At 33.9% G+C, this 19415-nt stretch overlaps 1 protein-coding gene across 4 annotated transcripts in view; it reads left to right on the top strand.

Annotated features, from left to right (window-relative positions):
• The window catches only part of LOC132704165 (ubiquitin-like-conjugating enzyme ATG10), a 169787-nt gene that overhangs the window by 129467 nt on the left and 20905 nt on the right, over positions 1–19415 (top strand). Inside the window, exon 1 of one of the 4 annotated variants that reach the window (XM_060673992.1) lies at positions 1158–1274. The exons of the other annotated variants lie outside the window; for them this stretch is intronic. The gene's annotated coding sequence lies outside the window, so the exon portion shown is untranslated. Of the gene's footprint in view, positions 1–1157; positions 1275–19415 lie in introns of those variants that run through there. 4 annotated transcript variants of the gene reach the window in all.

Genomic DNA, 19415 nt, shown 5'->3' with positions numbered 1-19415 from the left:
TTTATAAATAAGTTCAAAAATCGATTGTTAATGAGGAGAGGATGAATCAAGTTTCTTTTTTTTAAAAATTATTGATTGTTAAATTATAATTCTTATAATATTTTCTTAAGTTTGGTGGATCCCGTCACTAAGTGTCTACTTATCGTAAAACATATTCCTACAGTACCAATAAAGACATTTTGAATTAGATTGAATTGAATATCCACGCCTCTAACAAAAGAAACGCAATAAATTGAAATCAGTAATTAATGGAAAAAATATATTGCAATTAAACAAAAGTTCAACAAATTCAGGTAAGTAAAATAGTAACAAACTATAAAATTATCGATTTATAAACTTGTTTATTTTGTTGAGAAACGAAACACTGGTGTTTTTATTTCGTCACGCCCACTTACGATAAACAATGTTTCTCGGTATAGCCACTTATCCAATACGCTTTTATTGAGGACATGTGACAAACACAAAGAATCAACATTTCGGTTCTGGGGAAACAGTTGCAAATTTCTTTAAACGACATAGTCCAAACATTGTGGAAACTTTATTCAAAATATCTAAAAGGTGTCAAGATGCACCAGAAAACACCGGTTGTGCTTTAACCATAATTTCACAAAAATACCAGCAATGAGTAGAATATTAAAATTAAATAGCGAAAATTTGGACGACCCTCGGCGAAAGAATTTCGCGACGTTGCCAAACACGATACTCAACTAAAAACTTTGACGTGGTTCGTGACACGCGGACGTAAGATGCACCTCGATCCACGAAAAAGTTTGTCTAAGACTTACCCGCAATTTTTCCGTGGAATAACACCAGGCGAGCAGCGGCATTAAAAATCCCGACGAAAAACCACACGTCAGCCGTTTTTACCAGCGTGTCCCAAATACCGACCCGAGCTACGCAGTTGCACATCGGCACCGCCGAAATCGAAATGCAAAGTCAACTACTTCGAGCACATGTCTGGACGTTCGTCGACGATGCGTCACGTTCCGACTTACGGCCTGCACGCCGAACCGCACGCTGGCATGACGTCAAGCCCGGGACGTGAGTCGTTGCTCGGAGCGTCGCGACGTAAGGAGCAGACTTTGGCCTTAGCAACGGCCGTCTCGCGCCGCGCTGGTTTGCTGAAAAAGTCTTTTCGGGAGTAGCAGGAGAACGGGGGCGAGAGGAGCACGTTAACGGGCCCAGTCATCGCGTCACACTCCCCCGGCCTACTGTAATTGTATCGTGCGTTTTTGGTGCGGGCTGGGGGTTGAAAACTATTGTTTTGCTTAACGGTACGTATACCTACTGGGTGAATTATTGACCGTAAATGAAAAACGACAATTTGATTTAAACAGTATCGTAAAATTTGTCGAAAGCTACAAATTTCGTATTTACACTTTTCGCCTATCGTACACTTATAGAACATCGATAGCAAGGTAGAATTTTTTAACAACCTTATAATGGAAACATTATACAAAAACAGTAGAGCTTTGCTAATCCGGATTAATAAAAACCGAGGCAATCCGGATTAGTGAAACATCTGGATATTTAGAATCTTTTTAAAAGCTATAAAAATTCACCAAGTACAGATTGTTGTAGCATTTATTAACACAAAAAATGTGAACATTTATTAACACCTAAAAAATAAAAGAAAAAGAACACCCACACGCAGTTCTTACACCTACCTACATAGGACGACAACTAAAATAAGGAGGACAACGAAAATAATGCAAATCAATGGTTTTCTATAATGTTTTTTAACCTATAAGAAAACCTCGTCTTTTGCAGCTTTATAATAATTAGGGGATTCACCTAGACATCACATGATCCGGATTATGAAATACACAATGTAAATAAGTAATATTTAAATTTTGTCCGGATTACTGGAGAATCCGGAATAGTGGAGTTCGGATTAGCGAAGCTCTTACTGTATGTATTTATAAAGAACAAAACATTAACTGCTAAACCCTTTGCTCCATGGATTACTGAAAATATTAAATTTTTATTATCTTATCTCACATACTATTAACAACTAAGGAATTATACTAAATATGCAATAGCTAGGGAAAAAATAACTTATTATAATACAGTTTCACAAAAAAAGGACAAGAATTCTGGCAAACTAAATATATCTAAAAATGAAAATCGTTTCGACATTGCAGAAGAGCTCCAAAGGTGCACAGATATCCAATTTTTTTTTATCAGACTGACAACAAAATGTCTGTCCTAATCTGCTTCGTGTTGGCTTTCGACGGACCATCCCCAATAAAACTTTAACGATCTATTGTTATAGGTATATTTCTTTTTAATAATAAATAAATATAATAAATGAATAATTGTTTTTACTGTGCGTTATTTTGAAATCATTTGTCAACGTGGTGCAAAACAGGTTGTGACAAATATGTATGAAACTTTAATCAGATAAGACTTATTCAACAAGAAGGTGTGGAGAAGAAGTGGAGAATTGAAGAAAATGAATAAACTCATCATATAGACAATAGTGATCAAGACCTAATAAGACAGAAAATATATTGTCGTTGTCAAAACGAAGTTGTTTCTACCTTGGATAAACTGAAAAAGAAACTAGAAACAGATGAGACCAATATAAATATAAATCGTGAAGCCCTCCATAGAATTATTTGTAAAATGGGATTTAAGTATCGCAAAATAGACAAAAGGCAAGTAGTAGTATTAAGAAATTAAAAGGTAGACTACCTTGATGAAACATGGTTCGATACACAGGACACTGTATCCAAAGGATGGGTTGATTTCACTCAAAACTGTCCGACGAAAGCACCTTCAAATAAAGGAAAACGCATCACCATAATACACGCTGGGTTAGAAGACAGATTTCTCCCAAACTGCATATTAAGGATACATGAGGGTACAAGCGCCAAACTTTTTGCAAATTGGTTTCATATTCTTAATAACAGTGTTACTGTAATAGATAACGCAAGCTACCACAGGCACCAGCATCATCAAGTTCAAAAACTGAAATCCAGGAATATTTGTTAGAAAATGATATTTACTTTGCATTCGGTTACAAAAAAGCTCAACTTTTGGAAGTTGAGTTTTGAAATTCATATGTAATTAAAAAACAGTAAATGTGCGATAATTTGGCTGAACAGGTTGAGCATTTTTTGTGGAACCAAGTAAAATCAAAGGTCAGAGCAGAAAATGTTCCCCGTATTTTAAGTCTCAGTATTATAAATTTGATTAAAAATGTAATTACTAACATGCCAAACGAGCTGGAAAAATTCAGTACACCACATTATAAAAATTAAGGACTAATTACATTTCTATACAAAACAACATAAATCGTATTATAATTAATCTCAATTTTATTTATGGATTTATTTTATTTATTTTTATTTATTTTATTTATTTACCTAAATAAACAAAAAAAAACATTATTACCAAAACCTTTGAGAGTCCTTACCTCCCATCGGCAGGTAACTACCATAATTGCGGCAAAAGGTAGCACGATGTAGATTGAGACAGACTATACCTATCCGCCCACCTATTAAATTTTTCAACGGTAATGTGGGAAGGGACAAAGTATTAAACTGTCATCTAATTAATTAAACCTATCTTGAAGAAATAATCACGGGCATTACTTCAAATGCGGTCGGACAAGTCCTGCATTTTTGACGAAAAATGCCCATCTATCTGGAAAAAAGCAAATTGCTGAGTTTTTAGAAAACACTTTAGCACTAGTCGAGTACAATCAGGAACAGGGAAATGGTACTTGTGGCTATACTTGATTTGAGTAAAGCGTTTGAGTCTCTGATAATCGAGAGTGATTACTTTTTGTCAAAATCTGATTTGTGGTGTAATTCATGATTTTTTTTGACAAATAAAGGATATATTATATAAGAATATTATTATAGAACGTGCTGGTGACATTCATTTTGCGAAAGTTGTTTTTGTATCGAGTCCACAGGACCTGGTTTCTTCAAAGCTTAACTAAAACTGACTGGCATTCTGCTCTGTACCTGCTGATATATTGTTTGAGGAAGGCGGAGCTAAACGAGCTATGTTGTTGGCAAAACTTCATGATTTCGGTTTCTCAGCTTGGCTAATTTAGAAAAATCTAACTATGCCCCAATCATTACTGCGGTGGGCCTAGGTTCAATTTTGGGACCTTTATTGTTCAGTTTTTGTGTAGCAAATTTGAATGAGTGTATCAAATATAAAGTGATGCAACAATATGCCCAAATTTACATTTCCTTTTCTGCGGAAGACTTAATACATTGTCTAGCAAACTTAAGTTTTGACTTGAATAGTGTATTTGTCCTGCGTTCTTCCATTCAATCATAATGAAGACATTGCAAATAACATAACAGGGAGTTTTGAGACACCTTCCTTACCGAATCTAAGAATTCAGGAGTAATATTTGACAAATCTCTTGCTTTTCAATCACATATTAATAACAAACTAAACCATCAGCCCGCCTCTACCTTTTTTTCTTAGCTGCCTTAGATTTGTAGTTAGTTATTATATTTTTTAAAATTTTTGTTTTTGTTTATTTCTATTTCTATATAAATACAGGATTGTGCCACACACGCTTGAAGCTTGTGCGGTCTTTTTTTATAATCGAGGTGTAACTTGTTGTTATTCACTATTCACAGACTATATAGGTTGACAAATAAATAAATAAAACATTGACTCTTATGACTGATTCCCATATTGGTGAACGGTAAAAACCCCAGTCGCGTTAAGATTGTTTTGGTTGTTTGGTTTTTGTTTGGTAGAATTGGTTGCTTATAGATTTATATAGATTCTCGGATTTGTCGTTGGTAGAGGAATTGATTACATTACATTTTAGTTTTATCGAATAAGATTTGATGATTGTATTAGACAACTACTTTTTGATTTTCTTGTAGCTTAATTGATATTCTTGCTCTTGTTTATCCAATGAGTTATTTGCCGCGTATGCTGATAACTCAAACGGAATTTTGTTTTTGAGGGATCGAAGATGCTAAAAGATTTTTGGGCATTTGGTAAATTCGGATCTAACGGTATATTTCTTAAGAACTTTTGATATGTGGTCAGTAATGTTTTGAATGTAAGGAAGAACCACAGTCGCGAGTGTGGGGTTGCTTTCAGACTCACTGGGATGGTTGTGGTAAAGTGTATATTGTGATGGAAGGGTTAAGATCCTTAATGTGGAAATTATTAGAGCAGGTGGAAGGTGTTTTAATTGTGAGAGAGTTAAACTGATGACTTTTGAGCCTTATGGTGATGTGACAATGCATTAAGGTATCGTTCTGTGTGCGTAGGTTATCTGTAAACAGAATGACCTATTGTTGGGTCTGATTTCCTATTAATAAAGATATCCAAGAATAAGAATATCTAGTTGCTAATTCGATGGTAAAACGTATGTTAGTGTGAATAGAATGTAATTAGATAAGAAAATCTTGGAGGGATTCTTGACATAAGACCTAATAACAAAAGCATTATTAGCGGCAGCGTTTCGGTAATTTTGGTTTTATTTGGAAGTTCTCGAGGGGTTGGCAATCGACCGACTGTTTAAAACAGGTAGTCTAGCGAGTAAGTGTTTTGTCAGATAAAAACAAAATTTAATACATAGTTAATGAAATTAGTCTGCAAGAACTAATTAGTTATTAAACTTAATTTTAATTTTATATTTATTATAATGATTAATTAATTATATATATATATATATATATATATATATATATATATATATATATATATATATATATATATATATATATATATATATATATATATATATATATATATATATATATATATATATATATATATATATATATATATATACATAGATAAATAAGTGATTTTCGCGGGCTTGTCGGATATTTGACTGTCTAGTAACATTATAAAACGCATCACTTATAGCACGATTGATGAGCGTAGGAAAACCTCTTTTATTTTTTTAATTATGTATTTCCGTAAATGTTCAAAAACCCCCACACTGTTGCCCTTACTTAAATGTTAAGGTGCAATTTTTGTTCTAATTTATTATTGTCAAGAGTTGACTCTTGACTGAAACAAAAAAATGCTATCGAATTATCAATGTTACAAAACCTACTGATATTGCTTCTGCAATTTTATTAATGCATTTGATTTGTTAATTCATTTGTTTCAAATATAATGGCTGTCAAGATGTTGGAAACGTTGAAAAATATTACATGCTGTGTCATAAAAATACAGATGAAGCATCTGAATTGGAAAAAAATATATTGTTTCTGGTAAGATATTCTCCAACATTGTCAGATATCTATTTGCTGTGAGGCTACCATCGTATATACAAATTTTATATTGTTAAAACAAAATCCGAATCTGCCTTGTCGCTCTAGAGGATATACGTCATGTTTATTATGATGATTATTTTGACTGTTTAAAATGTCGACACTGCTAATATAAGCTTCGTTGGACCAGACAATTTTCCTATAAAGATCTTTGTTAATATTTTGCAAATACTAATGACAAAATTGTACTCTTCGTTGTTGTTGTCCCCGGGACGCAAGTTATTACCAACTTGAATTTATAGGGTTTAATCCAACTTTGTATCTCTAACTCTACTAGTTACCAGTGAGGGACACTTGATTTAGATCGCGGGGTATAATAGTCTCCCTGAGTTGAATCTATATTGGTTTTCCAGAATTTCAAGTTGAACTTACTGTTGAACCACTGTTGCCCACATACGTTTGTAGCAGAACTGCATTTTCAGGTATATCAATCTTGTACGGGTATATTGGTTGGGTTGCTTCCGTTAAATATGGTTTTGCCGATGTTGAAAATTTGGCAGGTATTTGTATTAACCAATTTTATTTTTATTTAGTTTCGCATATGCACAATGAATAATTTGGAGGCCATTTTTTTCAATTTGGTGATTCTAAAGGTAAGTAAAATTGTAACACAATAAAGAGAGCGTATTTTTTTTTTAAGTAAAACTGTCGCCAAAACCTTAATTTCACTCATTTGCCGATACGGTTAGTTGTATGTTTTTGACCAACCTTTGCGAAAAGATCCAGAATTAATTAGGTTGGTTTTAAGCAGACCAAATATTCTTTTATTGGGTTGTCTTCGTTCGGGATAGATCTGCACCAATACAGTTTATATGCTTCCACCGTATTTTCACGACACAGCACAATATTTTTCAATATTTCCAAAGTCTTCGTTGACAGCTGCGCTCCGCTCTTGTCATATAAACTCGTGAGTCAAATGTCGTTTATCGCACTTGTTGCATAATATACTATAACCATACTAAAAATGTCACTATTTCATATATTTTGTGTTGAGGTTTTTGCTTAGTACAAGTGCACGTGAATCCCTATCTTACTAAGCAATAACCGAGTATGTGTTATTTACCGTGTTCTTAGATACTATATAAGGGTGAATTGAGACTAATTTACTAAGCGGTAAGTCATTTTAGGCAGGTGATGTTACTTCTAGTTTTCAAATTTTGAACAACTAACTTGTTTGTAACTCTAAAGTCTTTAATTTCAATTAATACAAAAAATGTATTCTTCTGACTAAGGTTATAAACGTGAACAACGCAAGCCGTTTTTAATTTCAATTTAATTTCAAAGAATTTTGTTTTTGATAAAAATGAACTATTAATTATTCACACCATGTATATTTTCCCAGTATGCTATCGTGGATGTTGATATCAGCGTAACAAATTTGTCCAAAATGTCTTTCCTTTTGCACAAAAAATTCAATTCTATGAATTCATCATCCAATGAGCGTCGATACTAGAATACAAAAAATAGTTAAATTTGCAAATCGGGATAGAATTAAATTTCTTACCTTTAGAAATTGCCTTTCTTCGCCTTTATCTGAACCACTCCGTACCGTGCGGCAACAGTCTAGGTTAGGGTTTGATTATTTTATATAATAATAAGAACAATTTGGTTATTAAAAGAAGTCATTGTAATTCATTTCCGTTACTTCTGATTTCTCATTACTAGCATTTTTAATAGCATCAGAAAAATAAAAAAAATGGGTGCATCATACTATTTGATGACTATTTGATGGTAGTAGTGATATTGATCACTGATTTCATATGAAGTTATTATATAAATTAGGAATGTAAACAGGGCTCAGTTTTCATTTTGTCCTGCGCAGTTTTCAAGTCAAACAATATTTTTTATCTCGGTTTTTTAAGAAGAATTTATATAAAATGCATATAAGATCTTAAAGCAACTTTTAAGCACTCTTAAAGCAATCAATTCTAGGCAGCATGATCACTTTTTGAAGATCGGCCGACACTACCAAATTTTCCAGTTTTATCTAATTTTTTGAAAATTCTCTGTAAATTTGTCTTGCTCTGGTAGCTTTGTGAATGTGCCGAAACCATTTGTTACATACAAGACAGTTTTCATCCAAATTTCCTTTGGAATGATTATTGGAGTGTTCGTTAAATGTTTGAATAATCTCAAGTTCTTCGTATGTTGGTAAGAATCAATATGTTTATTTACTTCATTTCTACTAATTTTATTATGGACCACATGTCTACCACGTTTATCTCCTTCGGCAGAGATTCTGCCCATTTCTGTTTTATTTAGGACTTCATAAATGATCTAGTCACAAAAAAACCTTGAGTATAATTGATTATAAAATTTCTTCTATGAATCAGCTTATTTCTTGTCTTCTATATTCACCAATTTTTGCTTGTTCATTTAAATCTGCACTATTCGTTTTCGCTTGGTGCTAGAACTCCTTTTTTTTTCTTCCATTTTTTCTTGCTTGTCTAATGTAGTAAACTTTCTTCTTTTTTTGGATTTCCTTTCTTTGTGAAATGTTCTAAAATAAGTATTGTTTATTTGAAGGTGTTCTATTATTTTTATGGGTAAGTATTAATCAAGTGTAACTTACCTTCAAAGGGCACCTCCTCAATATGTGCAGTATTTTGATCAACTCCTAATTCGTTTTCACTAGCTTGCTGAATATTCACTATTTTCTTGAATATCTATAAAAAGACTTGTCTAAAATTATCAACGAACCAAAATTAATTTTTGAAAAATTTATACCTGAATTTGGTCGGACTCGTTTGATACATGATTAATCTGTAAATTTGTAAATTCGCTTGCACTGATATAGTTGGTAGGTTTTGGTCTACATTTTCCATGTACAATAAATATTTCATGTATTATATATTTTTTATAACTATTGTTGTGTGAAAAATACTTGGAGATACAGTAATTTCAAATTTGATGATTGCATTTGAAAATTTAAATCAATTTCTTTTTGGGTGTCAGGTGATTTTAAAAGAGTTTGACTTGCCAATGTTTTATTTTCTTCACTGATACTGATATAAGTGCAAAGTTGTACCATCTTTTTCCCACGCATTTTTTGAGAGCCTAGCCACTTTATTTTTCTACAACCGAGCGCAAATGGCAAGCACAAAGTGGCACTTTTTTGAGGAGTTCATTTTGTCGCGCAGCGATCGACAAAGTGAACTTTGCCGCTTATAGTTAGTTATAATAATCATTTACTTACCTGTTAATCATTTACCAAACAATCGCATTTTTTTTTCATTATTATTAATTATCTCACTTCAGACAGGACCAAAATAACAATCATCAACAATCAATCAAATGGCATCAGCTTACTATGCAAAATCACCGTAACTTTGTATGCCAAACTAGAGCCCCGTAACGCTGTTTTGGCTAAGCAAATTCTACAAAATTGTTTATAACCGTGTCGGATAAGTCCCAGTTTTAATGATAAGAAGTCTTATTTACCGGAGTTTAGTTTATTTTTCCATTAGAAACATTCCTTAAATTTTAAGGTCAAATAAAGTCAAATATTTCATGTTTGTTGGTTACGGATTTTTGACTTATGACGGCAGTACAGTTGATAAGTGGGACACACTGTATACCAACGTTACGTCCTGTATGTTATATTATTACATCGACACCTACGGGTCTTGGAAAAAATAACTTTCCGACAAGTCGAAATCAATCAATTGACGTAATTCGCGCATTTATCGTTTAATATCTACCGTCGAGTCGCAAGTGACGCGTGAAAAAGGGATTTCGTCGGGGGCGGCGGCGTTTGTCGCGGTGCGACGTCAATCAGACGCCGCGCTTACGGAAAAACTTTCAAATAAATGCGAACGAAATACGAAGGTTAATCCGGATTGCCGGAGCAGCCTTTTACGGCAGTATGATGTAGCACGACTTTAATAATCATAGGTCAACAAAGATTTTGAGATTTGGTATTTTTCATATTTGTCAAGTTCAAGTTAACTAATAGAAAAATAATGTTTTTTTCTTGTTCTTGTTATATATATATATATATATATATATATATATATATATATATATATATATATATATATATATATATATATATATATATTCTCACGTATTGATTCACGGATGGAAAAATGTGATGACACTATATTCCGGGATATCATCCGTTCGCTCGTTGAACTCCGACTGGAATCCTGCATCCGACTGGAATCCTGCAAATCTTGCATCCGACTGGAATCCTGCAGACGTAACACTTGGTGGCTGTAAAGATCTCCTTCCCGTAAAGGTGTATGATATTCTCACGTATTGATTCACGGATGGAAAAATGTGATGACACTATATTCCGGGATATCATCCGTTCGCTCGTTGAACTCCGACTGGAATCCTGCATCCGACTGGAATCCTGCAAATCTTGCATCCGACTGGAATCCTGCAGAGTGTTCGAAGTGTTTTCGGAGCGCGAGCATTGAAGATGCCAAGTGAGATTTTGGCGAAACGTCTGCAGGATTCCAGTCGGATGCAAGATTTGCAGGATTCCAGTCGGATGCAGGATTCCAGTCGGAGTTCAACGAGCGAACGGATGATATCCCGGAATATAGTGTCATCACATATATATATATATATATATATATATATATATATATATATATATATATATATATATATATATATATATATATATATATATATATATATATATATATATATATATATATATATATATATATATATATATATATATATATATATATATATATATATATATATATATATATATATATATATATATATATATATATATATATATATATATATATATATATATATATATATATATATATTGTTTTAATTACATAACATTCTAAAAAATTGAAATTGCTACGCCACTGGTAGGTACATATCTTAATATAATATGATATGGAGAGAGCCATCAAATCACCAAAATGACTGCTATTTCTGCATTTTCAATGTTCGTGGATATAATACTAAGAATTTTAAAAACAAATGTGAAATTCGACCAGTGCCACATGGCCCAGATATCACAATACCTAAGAATCCAGCTAATTTAGAAGAAGATACCACCAGTTTTTCTGAACCTGAAATAGACGAAGATACCCTTATAGTGATTCAAAATTTCCGGAAAAATTGGTTGTCGGAAAAAAACCGGGGGTTTTCCCGGAAAAATTGGAAAAAACGCAAAATTTGTAAAAAATTGAATTTTTGTTGGAAATCAAATCCAAAAGCATTTTAATATCCAGGGGGGTTTACTTGTTAAATATTATTCAATACGATTATTTTCGAACATATTTTAAAAAATAAGTGCAGTGTAACAACACTGACAACTTGTTTACCGGTGAATACAGGAGAAGTAATGGCAAATTTAGCCCACTTCAGAACTGAAAAGGGATTTTTTAGTGGGAATTCTCTATGGGAATCTGCGAGCAGTACCCATCCAGTTATATGGTGGCAGGGGTTGTGTACCTCGCATTATGCCAATTGCTTCCAGAATTTTAAATCGACCTCCATCGTCCGCTTCGTCAGAAAGAAACTGGTCTTTGCATGGTGTTATTCATACTAAAAAAATAAATAGACTGACACAAGATAAGGTACAAAAACTTGTTGCAATTCAGTCTACCTTAAATTTAGAAGAAAATGACAAATTTGCCTACGATTCTAGGCCAGTTCCGCTTTTGCAGGGAGCTGAAATGGATATCGAATTAATTGGGAATATCCAGGACGGCGATGCTGCGGAATCAGAACCAGATTCTTTCTCCGAAGACTCGGACCTTGACGATGAAACCCCTTTAAGTGTCCTGGCTTTGCAGAAATGACGTTTTTTTACTTGCATTTTGCGTTTTCCGTTCTTGTTTTTTTGTTTACATTTTTTTGTTTATTATGTATTCTAGAGTTTATGTTTTGTTAACCAAAGAGTTCTTATTATATTTTTTTTTTATTATTTTGAAATAAAGTAGACATCTCAATTTTTGTTTTTTTTTATTGAAGCAACTTATACTAAGCAATATAGATTTATATCATAATATATTATCTCGTTTAACTGTCTGGCATTTAATTTAAAAAAAAAATCAAATTTTCCGGTTTTTACCAGTTTTTCCGAGGTTTGGGAAAAAAACGGAAAATTTGGAAAAAAACACGGGTTTTTTCCGTTTGGGAAAAAAACGGAAAAAACCCGTGTTTTTTTCCAAATTTTCCGTTTTTTTCCCAACCGTTAAATCTCTATACCCTTAGTAATGTTGGTGATATATGGAGAGCAGCCACATTCATTTTCACAATCAGCACTTAATGTGAGAGACTTAGATTTACCTAAGGATCTTCCCGAAGTTTTATGTCTAGACTTCGAAATAAAAATTTACCAGCGCAAGACGTTAAAATCTCATATTTCAGTGGTTCACTTATTTATTGCACCAATATTAATAATGTAATAAAGAAACTGGAGAACTGGAGTCTTTTTATTGACTCAGCCAAAAGAAGCCTTAAAGCTCTTATTTTGTCCAACAGACATGTTCTTGCTTCTGCACCGGTTGCTCATTCTTTATAATTTGTGGTGACTTAAAAATTGTGGGACTTCTACTAGGTCAGCAGTCAGGGCAAGCGAAGTACCCCTGTTTTTGTGTGAGTGGGACAGTAGAAATAGACAGCATCATTGAGTGAACAAGAACTGGCCAAAAAGAGTTAATTTAACACCCTGAGTAAAAAATAGTCTTCAAGAAAGTCTTATTGAGCTATAAAAAATGCTCTGACCATCATTGCATGTAAAATTAGAACTGTTAAAGCAGTACGATAAAGTACGATAATTACGATAAACGTGTTTTAAATACCTACGCTCTCAGGAAGGAAGGAAGGAATTTTTGTAAGTCTTTAAATAAGGTGACTGCCATCATCGAATCTGGGTTTCATTTACTGATCTTATAAAAGGTTTTCTAGGAAAAAACAAATATTCAAATTACAAATATATTGTAGAAAACATGAAACAGAATTTTAGGGAAATGGTATGCAACAAGAGTATAAAACTATACTTTTTACACTACTTTCCCGAAAATATTGGTGCCGTGAGTGAGGAGCAAGGTGAAAAGTTCCACCAAGATATAAAAAAAATGAAACGCAGATATCAAGGGACAATCCGGCCGAAATAATAAGTCCTAAGACTTTCTTACGTTAAATACCAAATCACAGTAACTATTCTGCATCTTTTGATTACAATATTACTCCGAGTGCCGAAGTCAGTCGTAGATAAAGCTTGCATAATTAAAATGAGTGGGTACTAATGCCTCTTAGAATGTAACTTTCATTTTGGTACTTAGAAAAAGACGACTGGAGTAACGTTGCTTAAGTGAGATATATGCTTTTTGGGTAAGAGTTTTTATATGTTCGCAAAGAGTAAATTGGGGTCAAGCAGGACACTAGGGATACGTGCCGTTTCACTGAACGTTAAATTGTGCCCTTCAATGTTGGTACTCAAATTTGACATTAAGAAATTTCCGATTTTTTCAAGAGCATGTTTATTTTTAGGTTGATGTATTAACAGAAAATGGCAGAATATTTGACGCGGATCGAGAACTTTTGCCAAATCATGTAATCCTTGTGTTGGGAAGAGCACTGTTTTCTTGTAAATTACTTTTAAGATCCAGTTTTTAATTTTTTTTAATTGACCCCTTAGATTATAGATGCATCTCCCCAGGTATTATATCTAATATGGGTTTCAACAAATGCATGATAGAGCAGTTTTAATTGTGCCTCGTTTTAGATTGAAGACAAAAACTTGAATATGGCTATGTGCTCAAATCTATTTCCAAACATATGCGATCTGAACACCGCACTTTAGGTGACTTTCCAGATATATACCTAGATATTATATTGTTAAAAGAAAATGTCAATGAATTATATGTAGGGATGTGTCTGGGATATGATGTAAAGGCCAAGAAAAATGTTTTCTGACAGTTTACAGTGAACAACATACTATCAAATCAACTCATTACAGTTTTAAGTCCTGTTTAGTGATTAACTTAAGTTCTTTTCAGTTTACTGGACTATGAATAACTCCCACAACCCGTCCTTTGATGTTTAACTTGAAATGCCTGATAATATAGATATTAAAAGTGTAGAGCCGATTATTTAAGTAGCTAACCAAAACTAAACGTTGTTCGTGGTTGACTGTGTCGAATGCTTTAGTCATATCAGGAAATATACACAGTGATGGAGCTTTTTTGTTTATAGGTTTGTTGGTGTTGGCTACTAATTCAGCGATCTTTTCTCTCTGAAAATTACAGAATATAAAAGTGACACAATATCAAAAATAAAATATGTTAAAATAGTATCGCATTGAATAAACAATTTTAGAGTTTTTACTTTTAATTCCAGATATTGTTCCTATACGTCCCTAAATTAGACGTGAATATTTTAAAACCAACTCCGCCTGTGGTAGTGATGGGTGGATCGAGTAGCCCATCACTGCCATTGCCGGTCCCAAGCCCGGATAAAGGAGGAGGGTTGTGGCGTTAGGACTTAGCAAATGGGAAAAGCTAGGACAAAAGGCAGAATGAAAATACAGAAACGGAAAAATGGTCCCCGGGTGGAAATCCACACCTTCGATGAAGGGAGCCCCATAGGATACGGGGGGGCAATTCTGCTTTTGGTCAAACAGCAAACCCAAGCTTACATCTCAACCAAACCAAAACAAAAAACAGTAAAAACAGGAAACTAGTATGTGCCACCTGGAACATACAGGGTTGGCGAACAAAAGAAACAGAAGTCAGAGAGGAATTTAACAAAGGACAAATAGACATACTGGTAATGAGCGAAACAAAAAAGAAAGGACATTGCACAGAAGACATAGATGGGCACCTACACATGTGGAGCGGTATTAATAAAGAAAACAGAGCTAAAGCTGGGGTTTCGGTACTTATCAACAAGAAATGGAAGAAAACCATTACATCATGGGAACCCATTAATGAATATATAATCACAGTACACCTGAAAATGTGCGGCAGATCAATAGTTTTATTAGGAGTATATGGACCAACAAACGACAGCCCCGCTACAGAAAAAATTTCATTCTTTGAAACTCTAAAGGAAGGAATTGAAAAAGTGAAAACTAAACAAGAAATAATAATAGCTGGGGACTTTAACGGAAGGACGGGAAATAAAGCACATAACAAAACAGTAGGCCAATTCGGGGAGGACACAATTAATGACAATGGTGAAAGATTGATTGAAATTTGCGAATTAAACGACTTAAAAATTACCAACGGCTTCTATAAACATAAAGACATCCACAAATACACCTGGATACAAGAAACTAGGAATCTAAGATCCATAATAGATTACATAGTTGTTAGGATAACTACAACAATTAAGATACAGGATGTAAGAGTTATAAGAAGCGCTGAGTGCGGAACCGATCATCGACTGGTAGTTGCGTACATGCACTTTCCTTGGTATGGAGTAGCAAAGAAAAACAAAGAAGAGACAGCAAAACAAGAACAACAAAAAGACAACCAAAACAACAAGGAAATAAAAGAGAAAAGATTTAAAATTCACCTCCTAGAGGAAGAAACAATAAGAGATTTGTACAGACGTAGACTTGATGAAAAACTAATAGAGTTCAATTTTAATAATTTAACAGACACTTACGAACACGTGAAGAAGAGCATTAAAGAGGCAGCTTATGAAGCATTAGGAGAGGAAGACGGAAAGAACAAAAAATATCCAGAAGAACTTAGTGAGGAAGCTATTGCAGCTATTCAGGAAAAAAAGCGCTTACACCAAAAATGGCTCTGTACAAATTCGGGAGAAGACCTACAGAAATATAAGGACAAAAACAGAGAAACAAAAAAACTAATTAGTAAAGAAAAAAATGAAAAATGGGATAGACTCTGCCAAAACATACAACAGTATACAGGAGGTACAAGATGCTCGGAATCATGGAGAACAATAAGATCTGTCAGATCAAATACCAAAGAGAAAGTCAATATACAGTTTATCAAAGAAACCGAATGGGAAAATTATTATCAACAACTACTAACGGAGACACGACCACAATTCTGGCAACAACTAACATACCAAATACAACCTAACAACAATCTAAAGCATGTAACAATAGAAGAAAAAGAAATAATAAAAGCCATTAAAGAATTAAAAAACAAAAAATCACCAGGGCCAGGGGGGATAGTGAATGAACTTATTAAGTATGGGTCGGACAAATTATTCAGAATATTAAAAAACATGTTTGAAAGAGCAATAAATGGAGAAACGTTACCAAGGGAGTGGAATACGGCATATATAAGCTCTATTTTCAAGAAGGGGGATCGTAGGAAGTGTACCAACTACAGAGGAATTAGCATTATATCAAGCATGGGAAGACTATATGGAAAGATAATCAAAAACAAAATAGAAGACCAGATAATAGGGAAAATAGGTGAAGATCAAGCCGGTTTCACGGCAGGGAAGTCATGCGTTGATCAGATATATACGGTAAGGCAGACTATCGAAAAGAAAAAAGCTAAAAACAGAGACATCCATTTAGCATTCATAGATATAAGAAAAGCTTATACCCAGACAACAACTTTGGAAAGCAATGGAAGATATTGGGATAGAAAGAGAACTAATAAAAGCCGTAGATACAATGTACAAGAACAACGAGTTGTCGGTTAAAATAGGTAATAGGTACACAAATCGATTCACAACATCAAAGGGCCTACTACAAGGATGCCCTACATCAACAACGTTGTTTAAAATCTATCTTGAGAGGACGCTAACACAATGGAAAAGAAAATGTCAAGGTATGGGAGTCCCAGTACGCGACGACCACTTATACACCCTAAGCTTTGCCGACGACCAGGTGGTCATAGCCCAGGATGAAGACGACTTGAGTTACATGCTCAGAAAGCTGAAAGAGGAATATGAGAAGGTAGGTTTGGAAATAAACTTCGAAAAGACAGAATATCTAACAACAAAAGAAGGGGAAATCGAAGATTTGGAAATAGATGAAAACACAACCGTAAAAGCAACAGACAAATTTAAATACTTAGGGTGTATAATAACAAAAGATGGATCAACAGAAGAAGAAATCAAATCTAGACTAGGTCAGGGTAGAACATGTATAAAACAACTGAACTCCATTATATGGAACAAGAAATTAACAAAGAAAACAAAAACAACAATATTTAAGACAATAGTAGAAAGTATAATTACATACGGAGCAGAAACCTGGCTATTGAACAAAAAGAACAAATCTAAAGTAACCGCCGTAGAAATGGAATATTGGAGAAGGTGTTGCCAACGAACACGCATGGATAGAATACGTAACGCAGAAATCAAGAGGCAAATGAATGTAGAAAAAGACTTATTAACTACAATAGCAGAAAAACAGCTTAAATGGTATGGTCATGTCAGACGAAGTGACGATAGACGGTGGATAAAGAAAATCACAGAGTGGAGCCCTATGGGACGTAGAAAGAGAGGAAGACCCAGAAGATCGTGGAGGGATGAAATAGATGAAGCCATGGAGGAAAGGGGGTTGGAAGACGGAGAATGGAATGACAAAGATGAATGGAGAGTCTGGTTGAGAGAGGGAAAACGGCGCGAGCTGTAACAAACCCCATATATATATATATATATATATATATATATATATATATATATATATATATATATATATATATATATATATTTTAAAACCGCATTCTGTGACCCAAAACAAGGATAAAGTTCATATAAGCTAGGGTCTAAAACGTCTTAGTTTTTAACATATGTTACCCACCCCTGAAGACAATCCAATACTAAGTTTTAGTTCGTTAAATAGAGCCTAAAAAGTTTAGTAACTGTTCCTAATTTTATTTAAAAATATTTACGTGTTTCGAAAATATTTACAAAAAATGGCCATCACCGTTTCAAATTTAATACCCCGTATATTAAAAATAAGATGTTTTGGAGCCTAGTTAGTTAGTTGTTTTGTCCTTATTTTTGGTCACAGAAAACGTGGTTAAAATATTGACGTCTAATTTCGCGACACCTTGTATAATCTTATGTATCAGCCAACTTAAAATCCAAGAACAGTATAATTATTGGTTTGTATTTCCCTGGATATATTAATTAAGTAAGTTTATTTCTGGGCTTAAATGGGATTTGAAAATGGAGGGCGTGTCGCAACTTTGTGCCGATTTGTGGGTATATTTCCACTCTTTTTTTTTTCGGGCAATGGTCGATTTTAGCTAATGCGAATAACATCCATACCAAAAATATTCGATACTTTGGAAGTATCGAAGTGTCTTTGTTCCTTAGCTTATTCATGTCGAATCAAGTAAACAAAACATAAATTTATATCACAGGTTAATATAGGATTGTTGAACTGTTTTAGTTTGGTTTTCGTTAGCGCCCACACGGTCGATCCGTCTAGACCGAAATGTTCGTCCTGTGTTGGTTAAAAGTCGAGTTTAGTCAAAGGAACAGTCAGTGATTCATAGCGTTGTGGTTTTTATTACTATTTACCACACCGCGGCGACCGCATTCCCAAAGACCCGGCGATGGCGTCGCGCAGGGTTTAGGATGAGCATATTAGAAATCAGAAATATTTAAAACTGAACTAATTACCCATGAATGAGAACCAGGCAATACAACACATTTGCTTGAATCAAGTATGCGTCGGTTGTCCCTCGGTTTGTGCTATATTCTTGTCATTACAGCTTGAAATTTGGCCGTCCTGTGTCCTAACAGCGATAGGAATTTATTAGATCTTTTATGTGATCATGTCTGACTTTTCTTCCGGTAGGTAAAAATGCTTAAGTGTTAGTGATATCAAGGATTTTGGTATTACAAATTTTCTATTTGTACTTTTTAAAATGCTTCTGGATTCCTCCTGCGTCGGTTTTTGTTGATTCGAACTAGCTAACCTTTCGCAAATCATCCAGTTGGCTTCTTCAGAGCTTGACTGAAACTGGCTCTTATTTTGTACCTGCTTTTATATTGTTTGAGGGGAGCGGAGCTAACTGACGGGCATAAACAACGTATCTGATAACTGATTCCCATATTGGTGACAGGTAGAGACCTGAGTTGCGGTTAAGATTGTTAGGTTGCTTATAAATTTCTATAGACTCTCGGATTTTTCGTGGGTAGAAGAATTGATTACATGCAAGAATTTTTGTTTTATCGAATAAAATTTGATAT

The sequence above is a fragment of the Cylas formicarius genome, unplaced genomic scaffold (genome assembly GCF_029955315.1).
Source record: "Cylas formicarius isolate icCylForm1 unplaced genomic scaffold, icCylForm1.1 PGA_scaffold_6__28_contigs__length_40554024, whole genome shotgun sequence".
In the NCBI taxonomy this organism is placed as follows: domain Eukaryota; kingdom Metazoa; phylum Arthropoda; class Insecta; order Coleoptera; family Brentidae; genus Cylas; species Cylas formicarius.
Note: the sequence above shows the minus strand (reverse complement) of the source record. Positions and strands in the feature narration are given on the sequence as shown.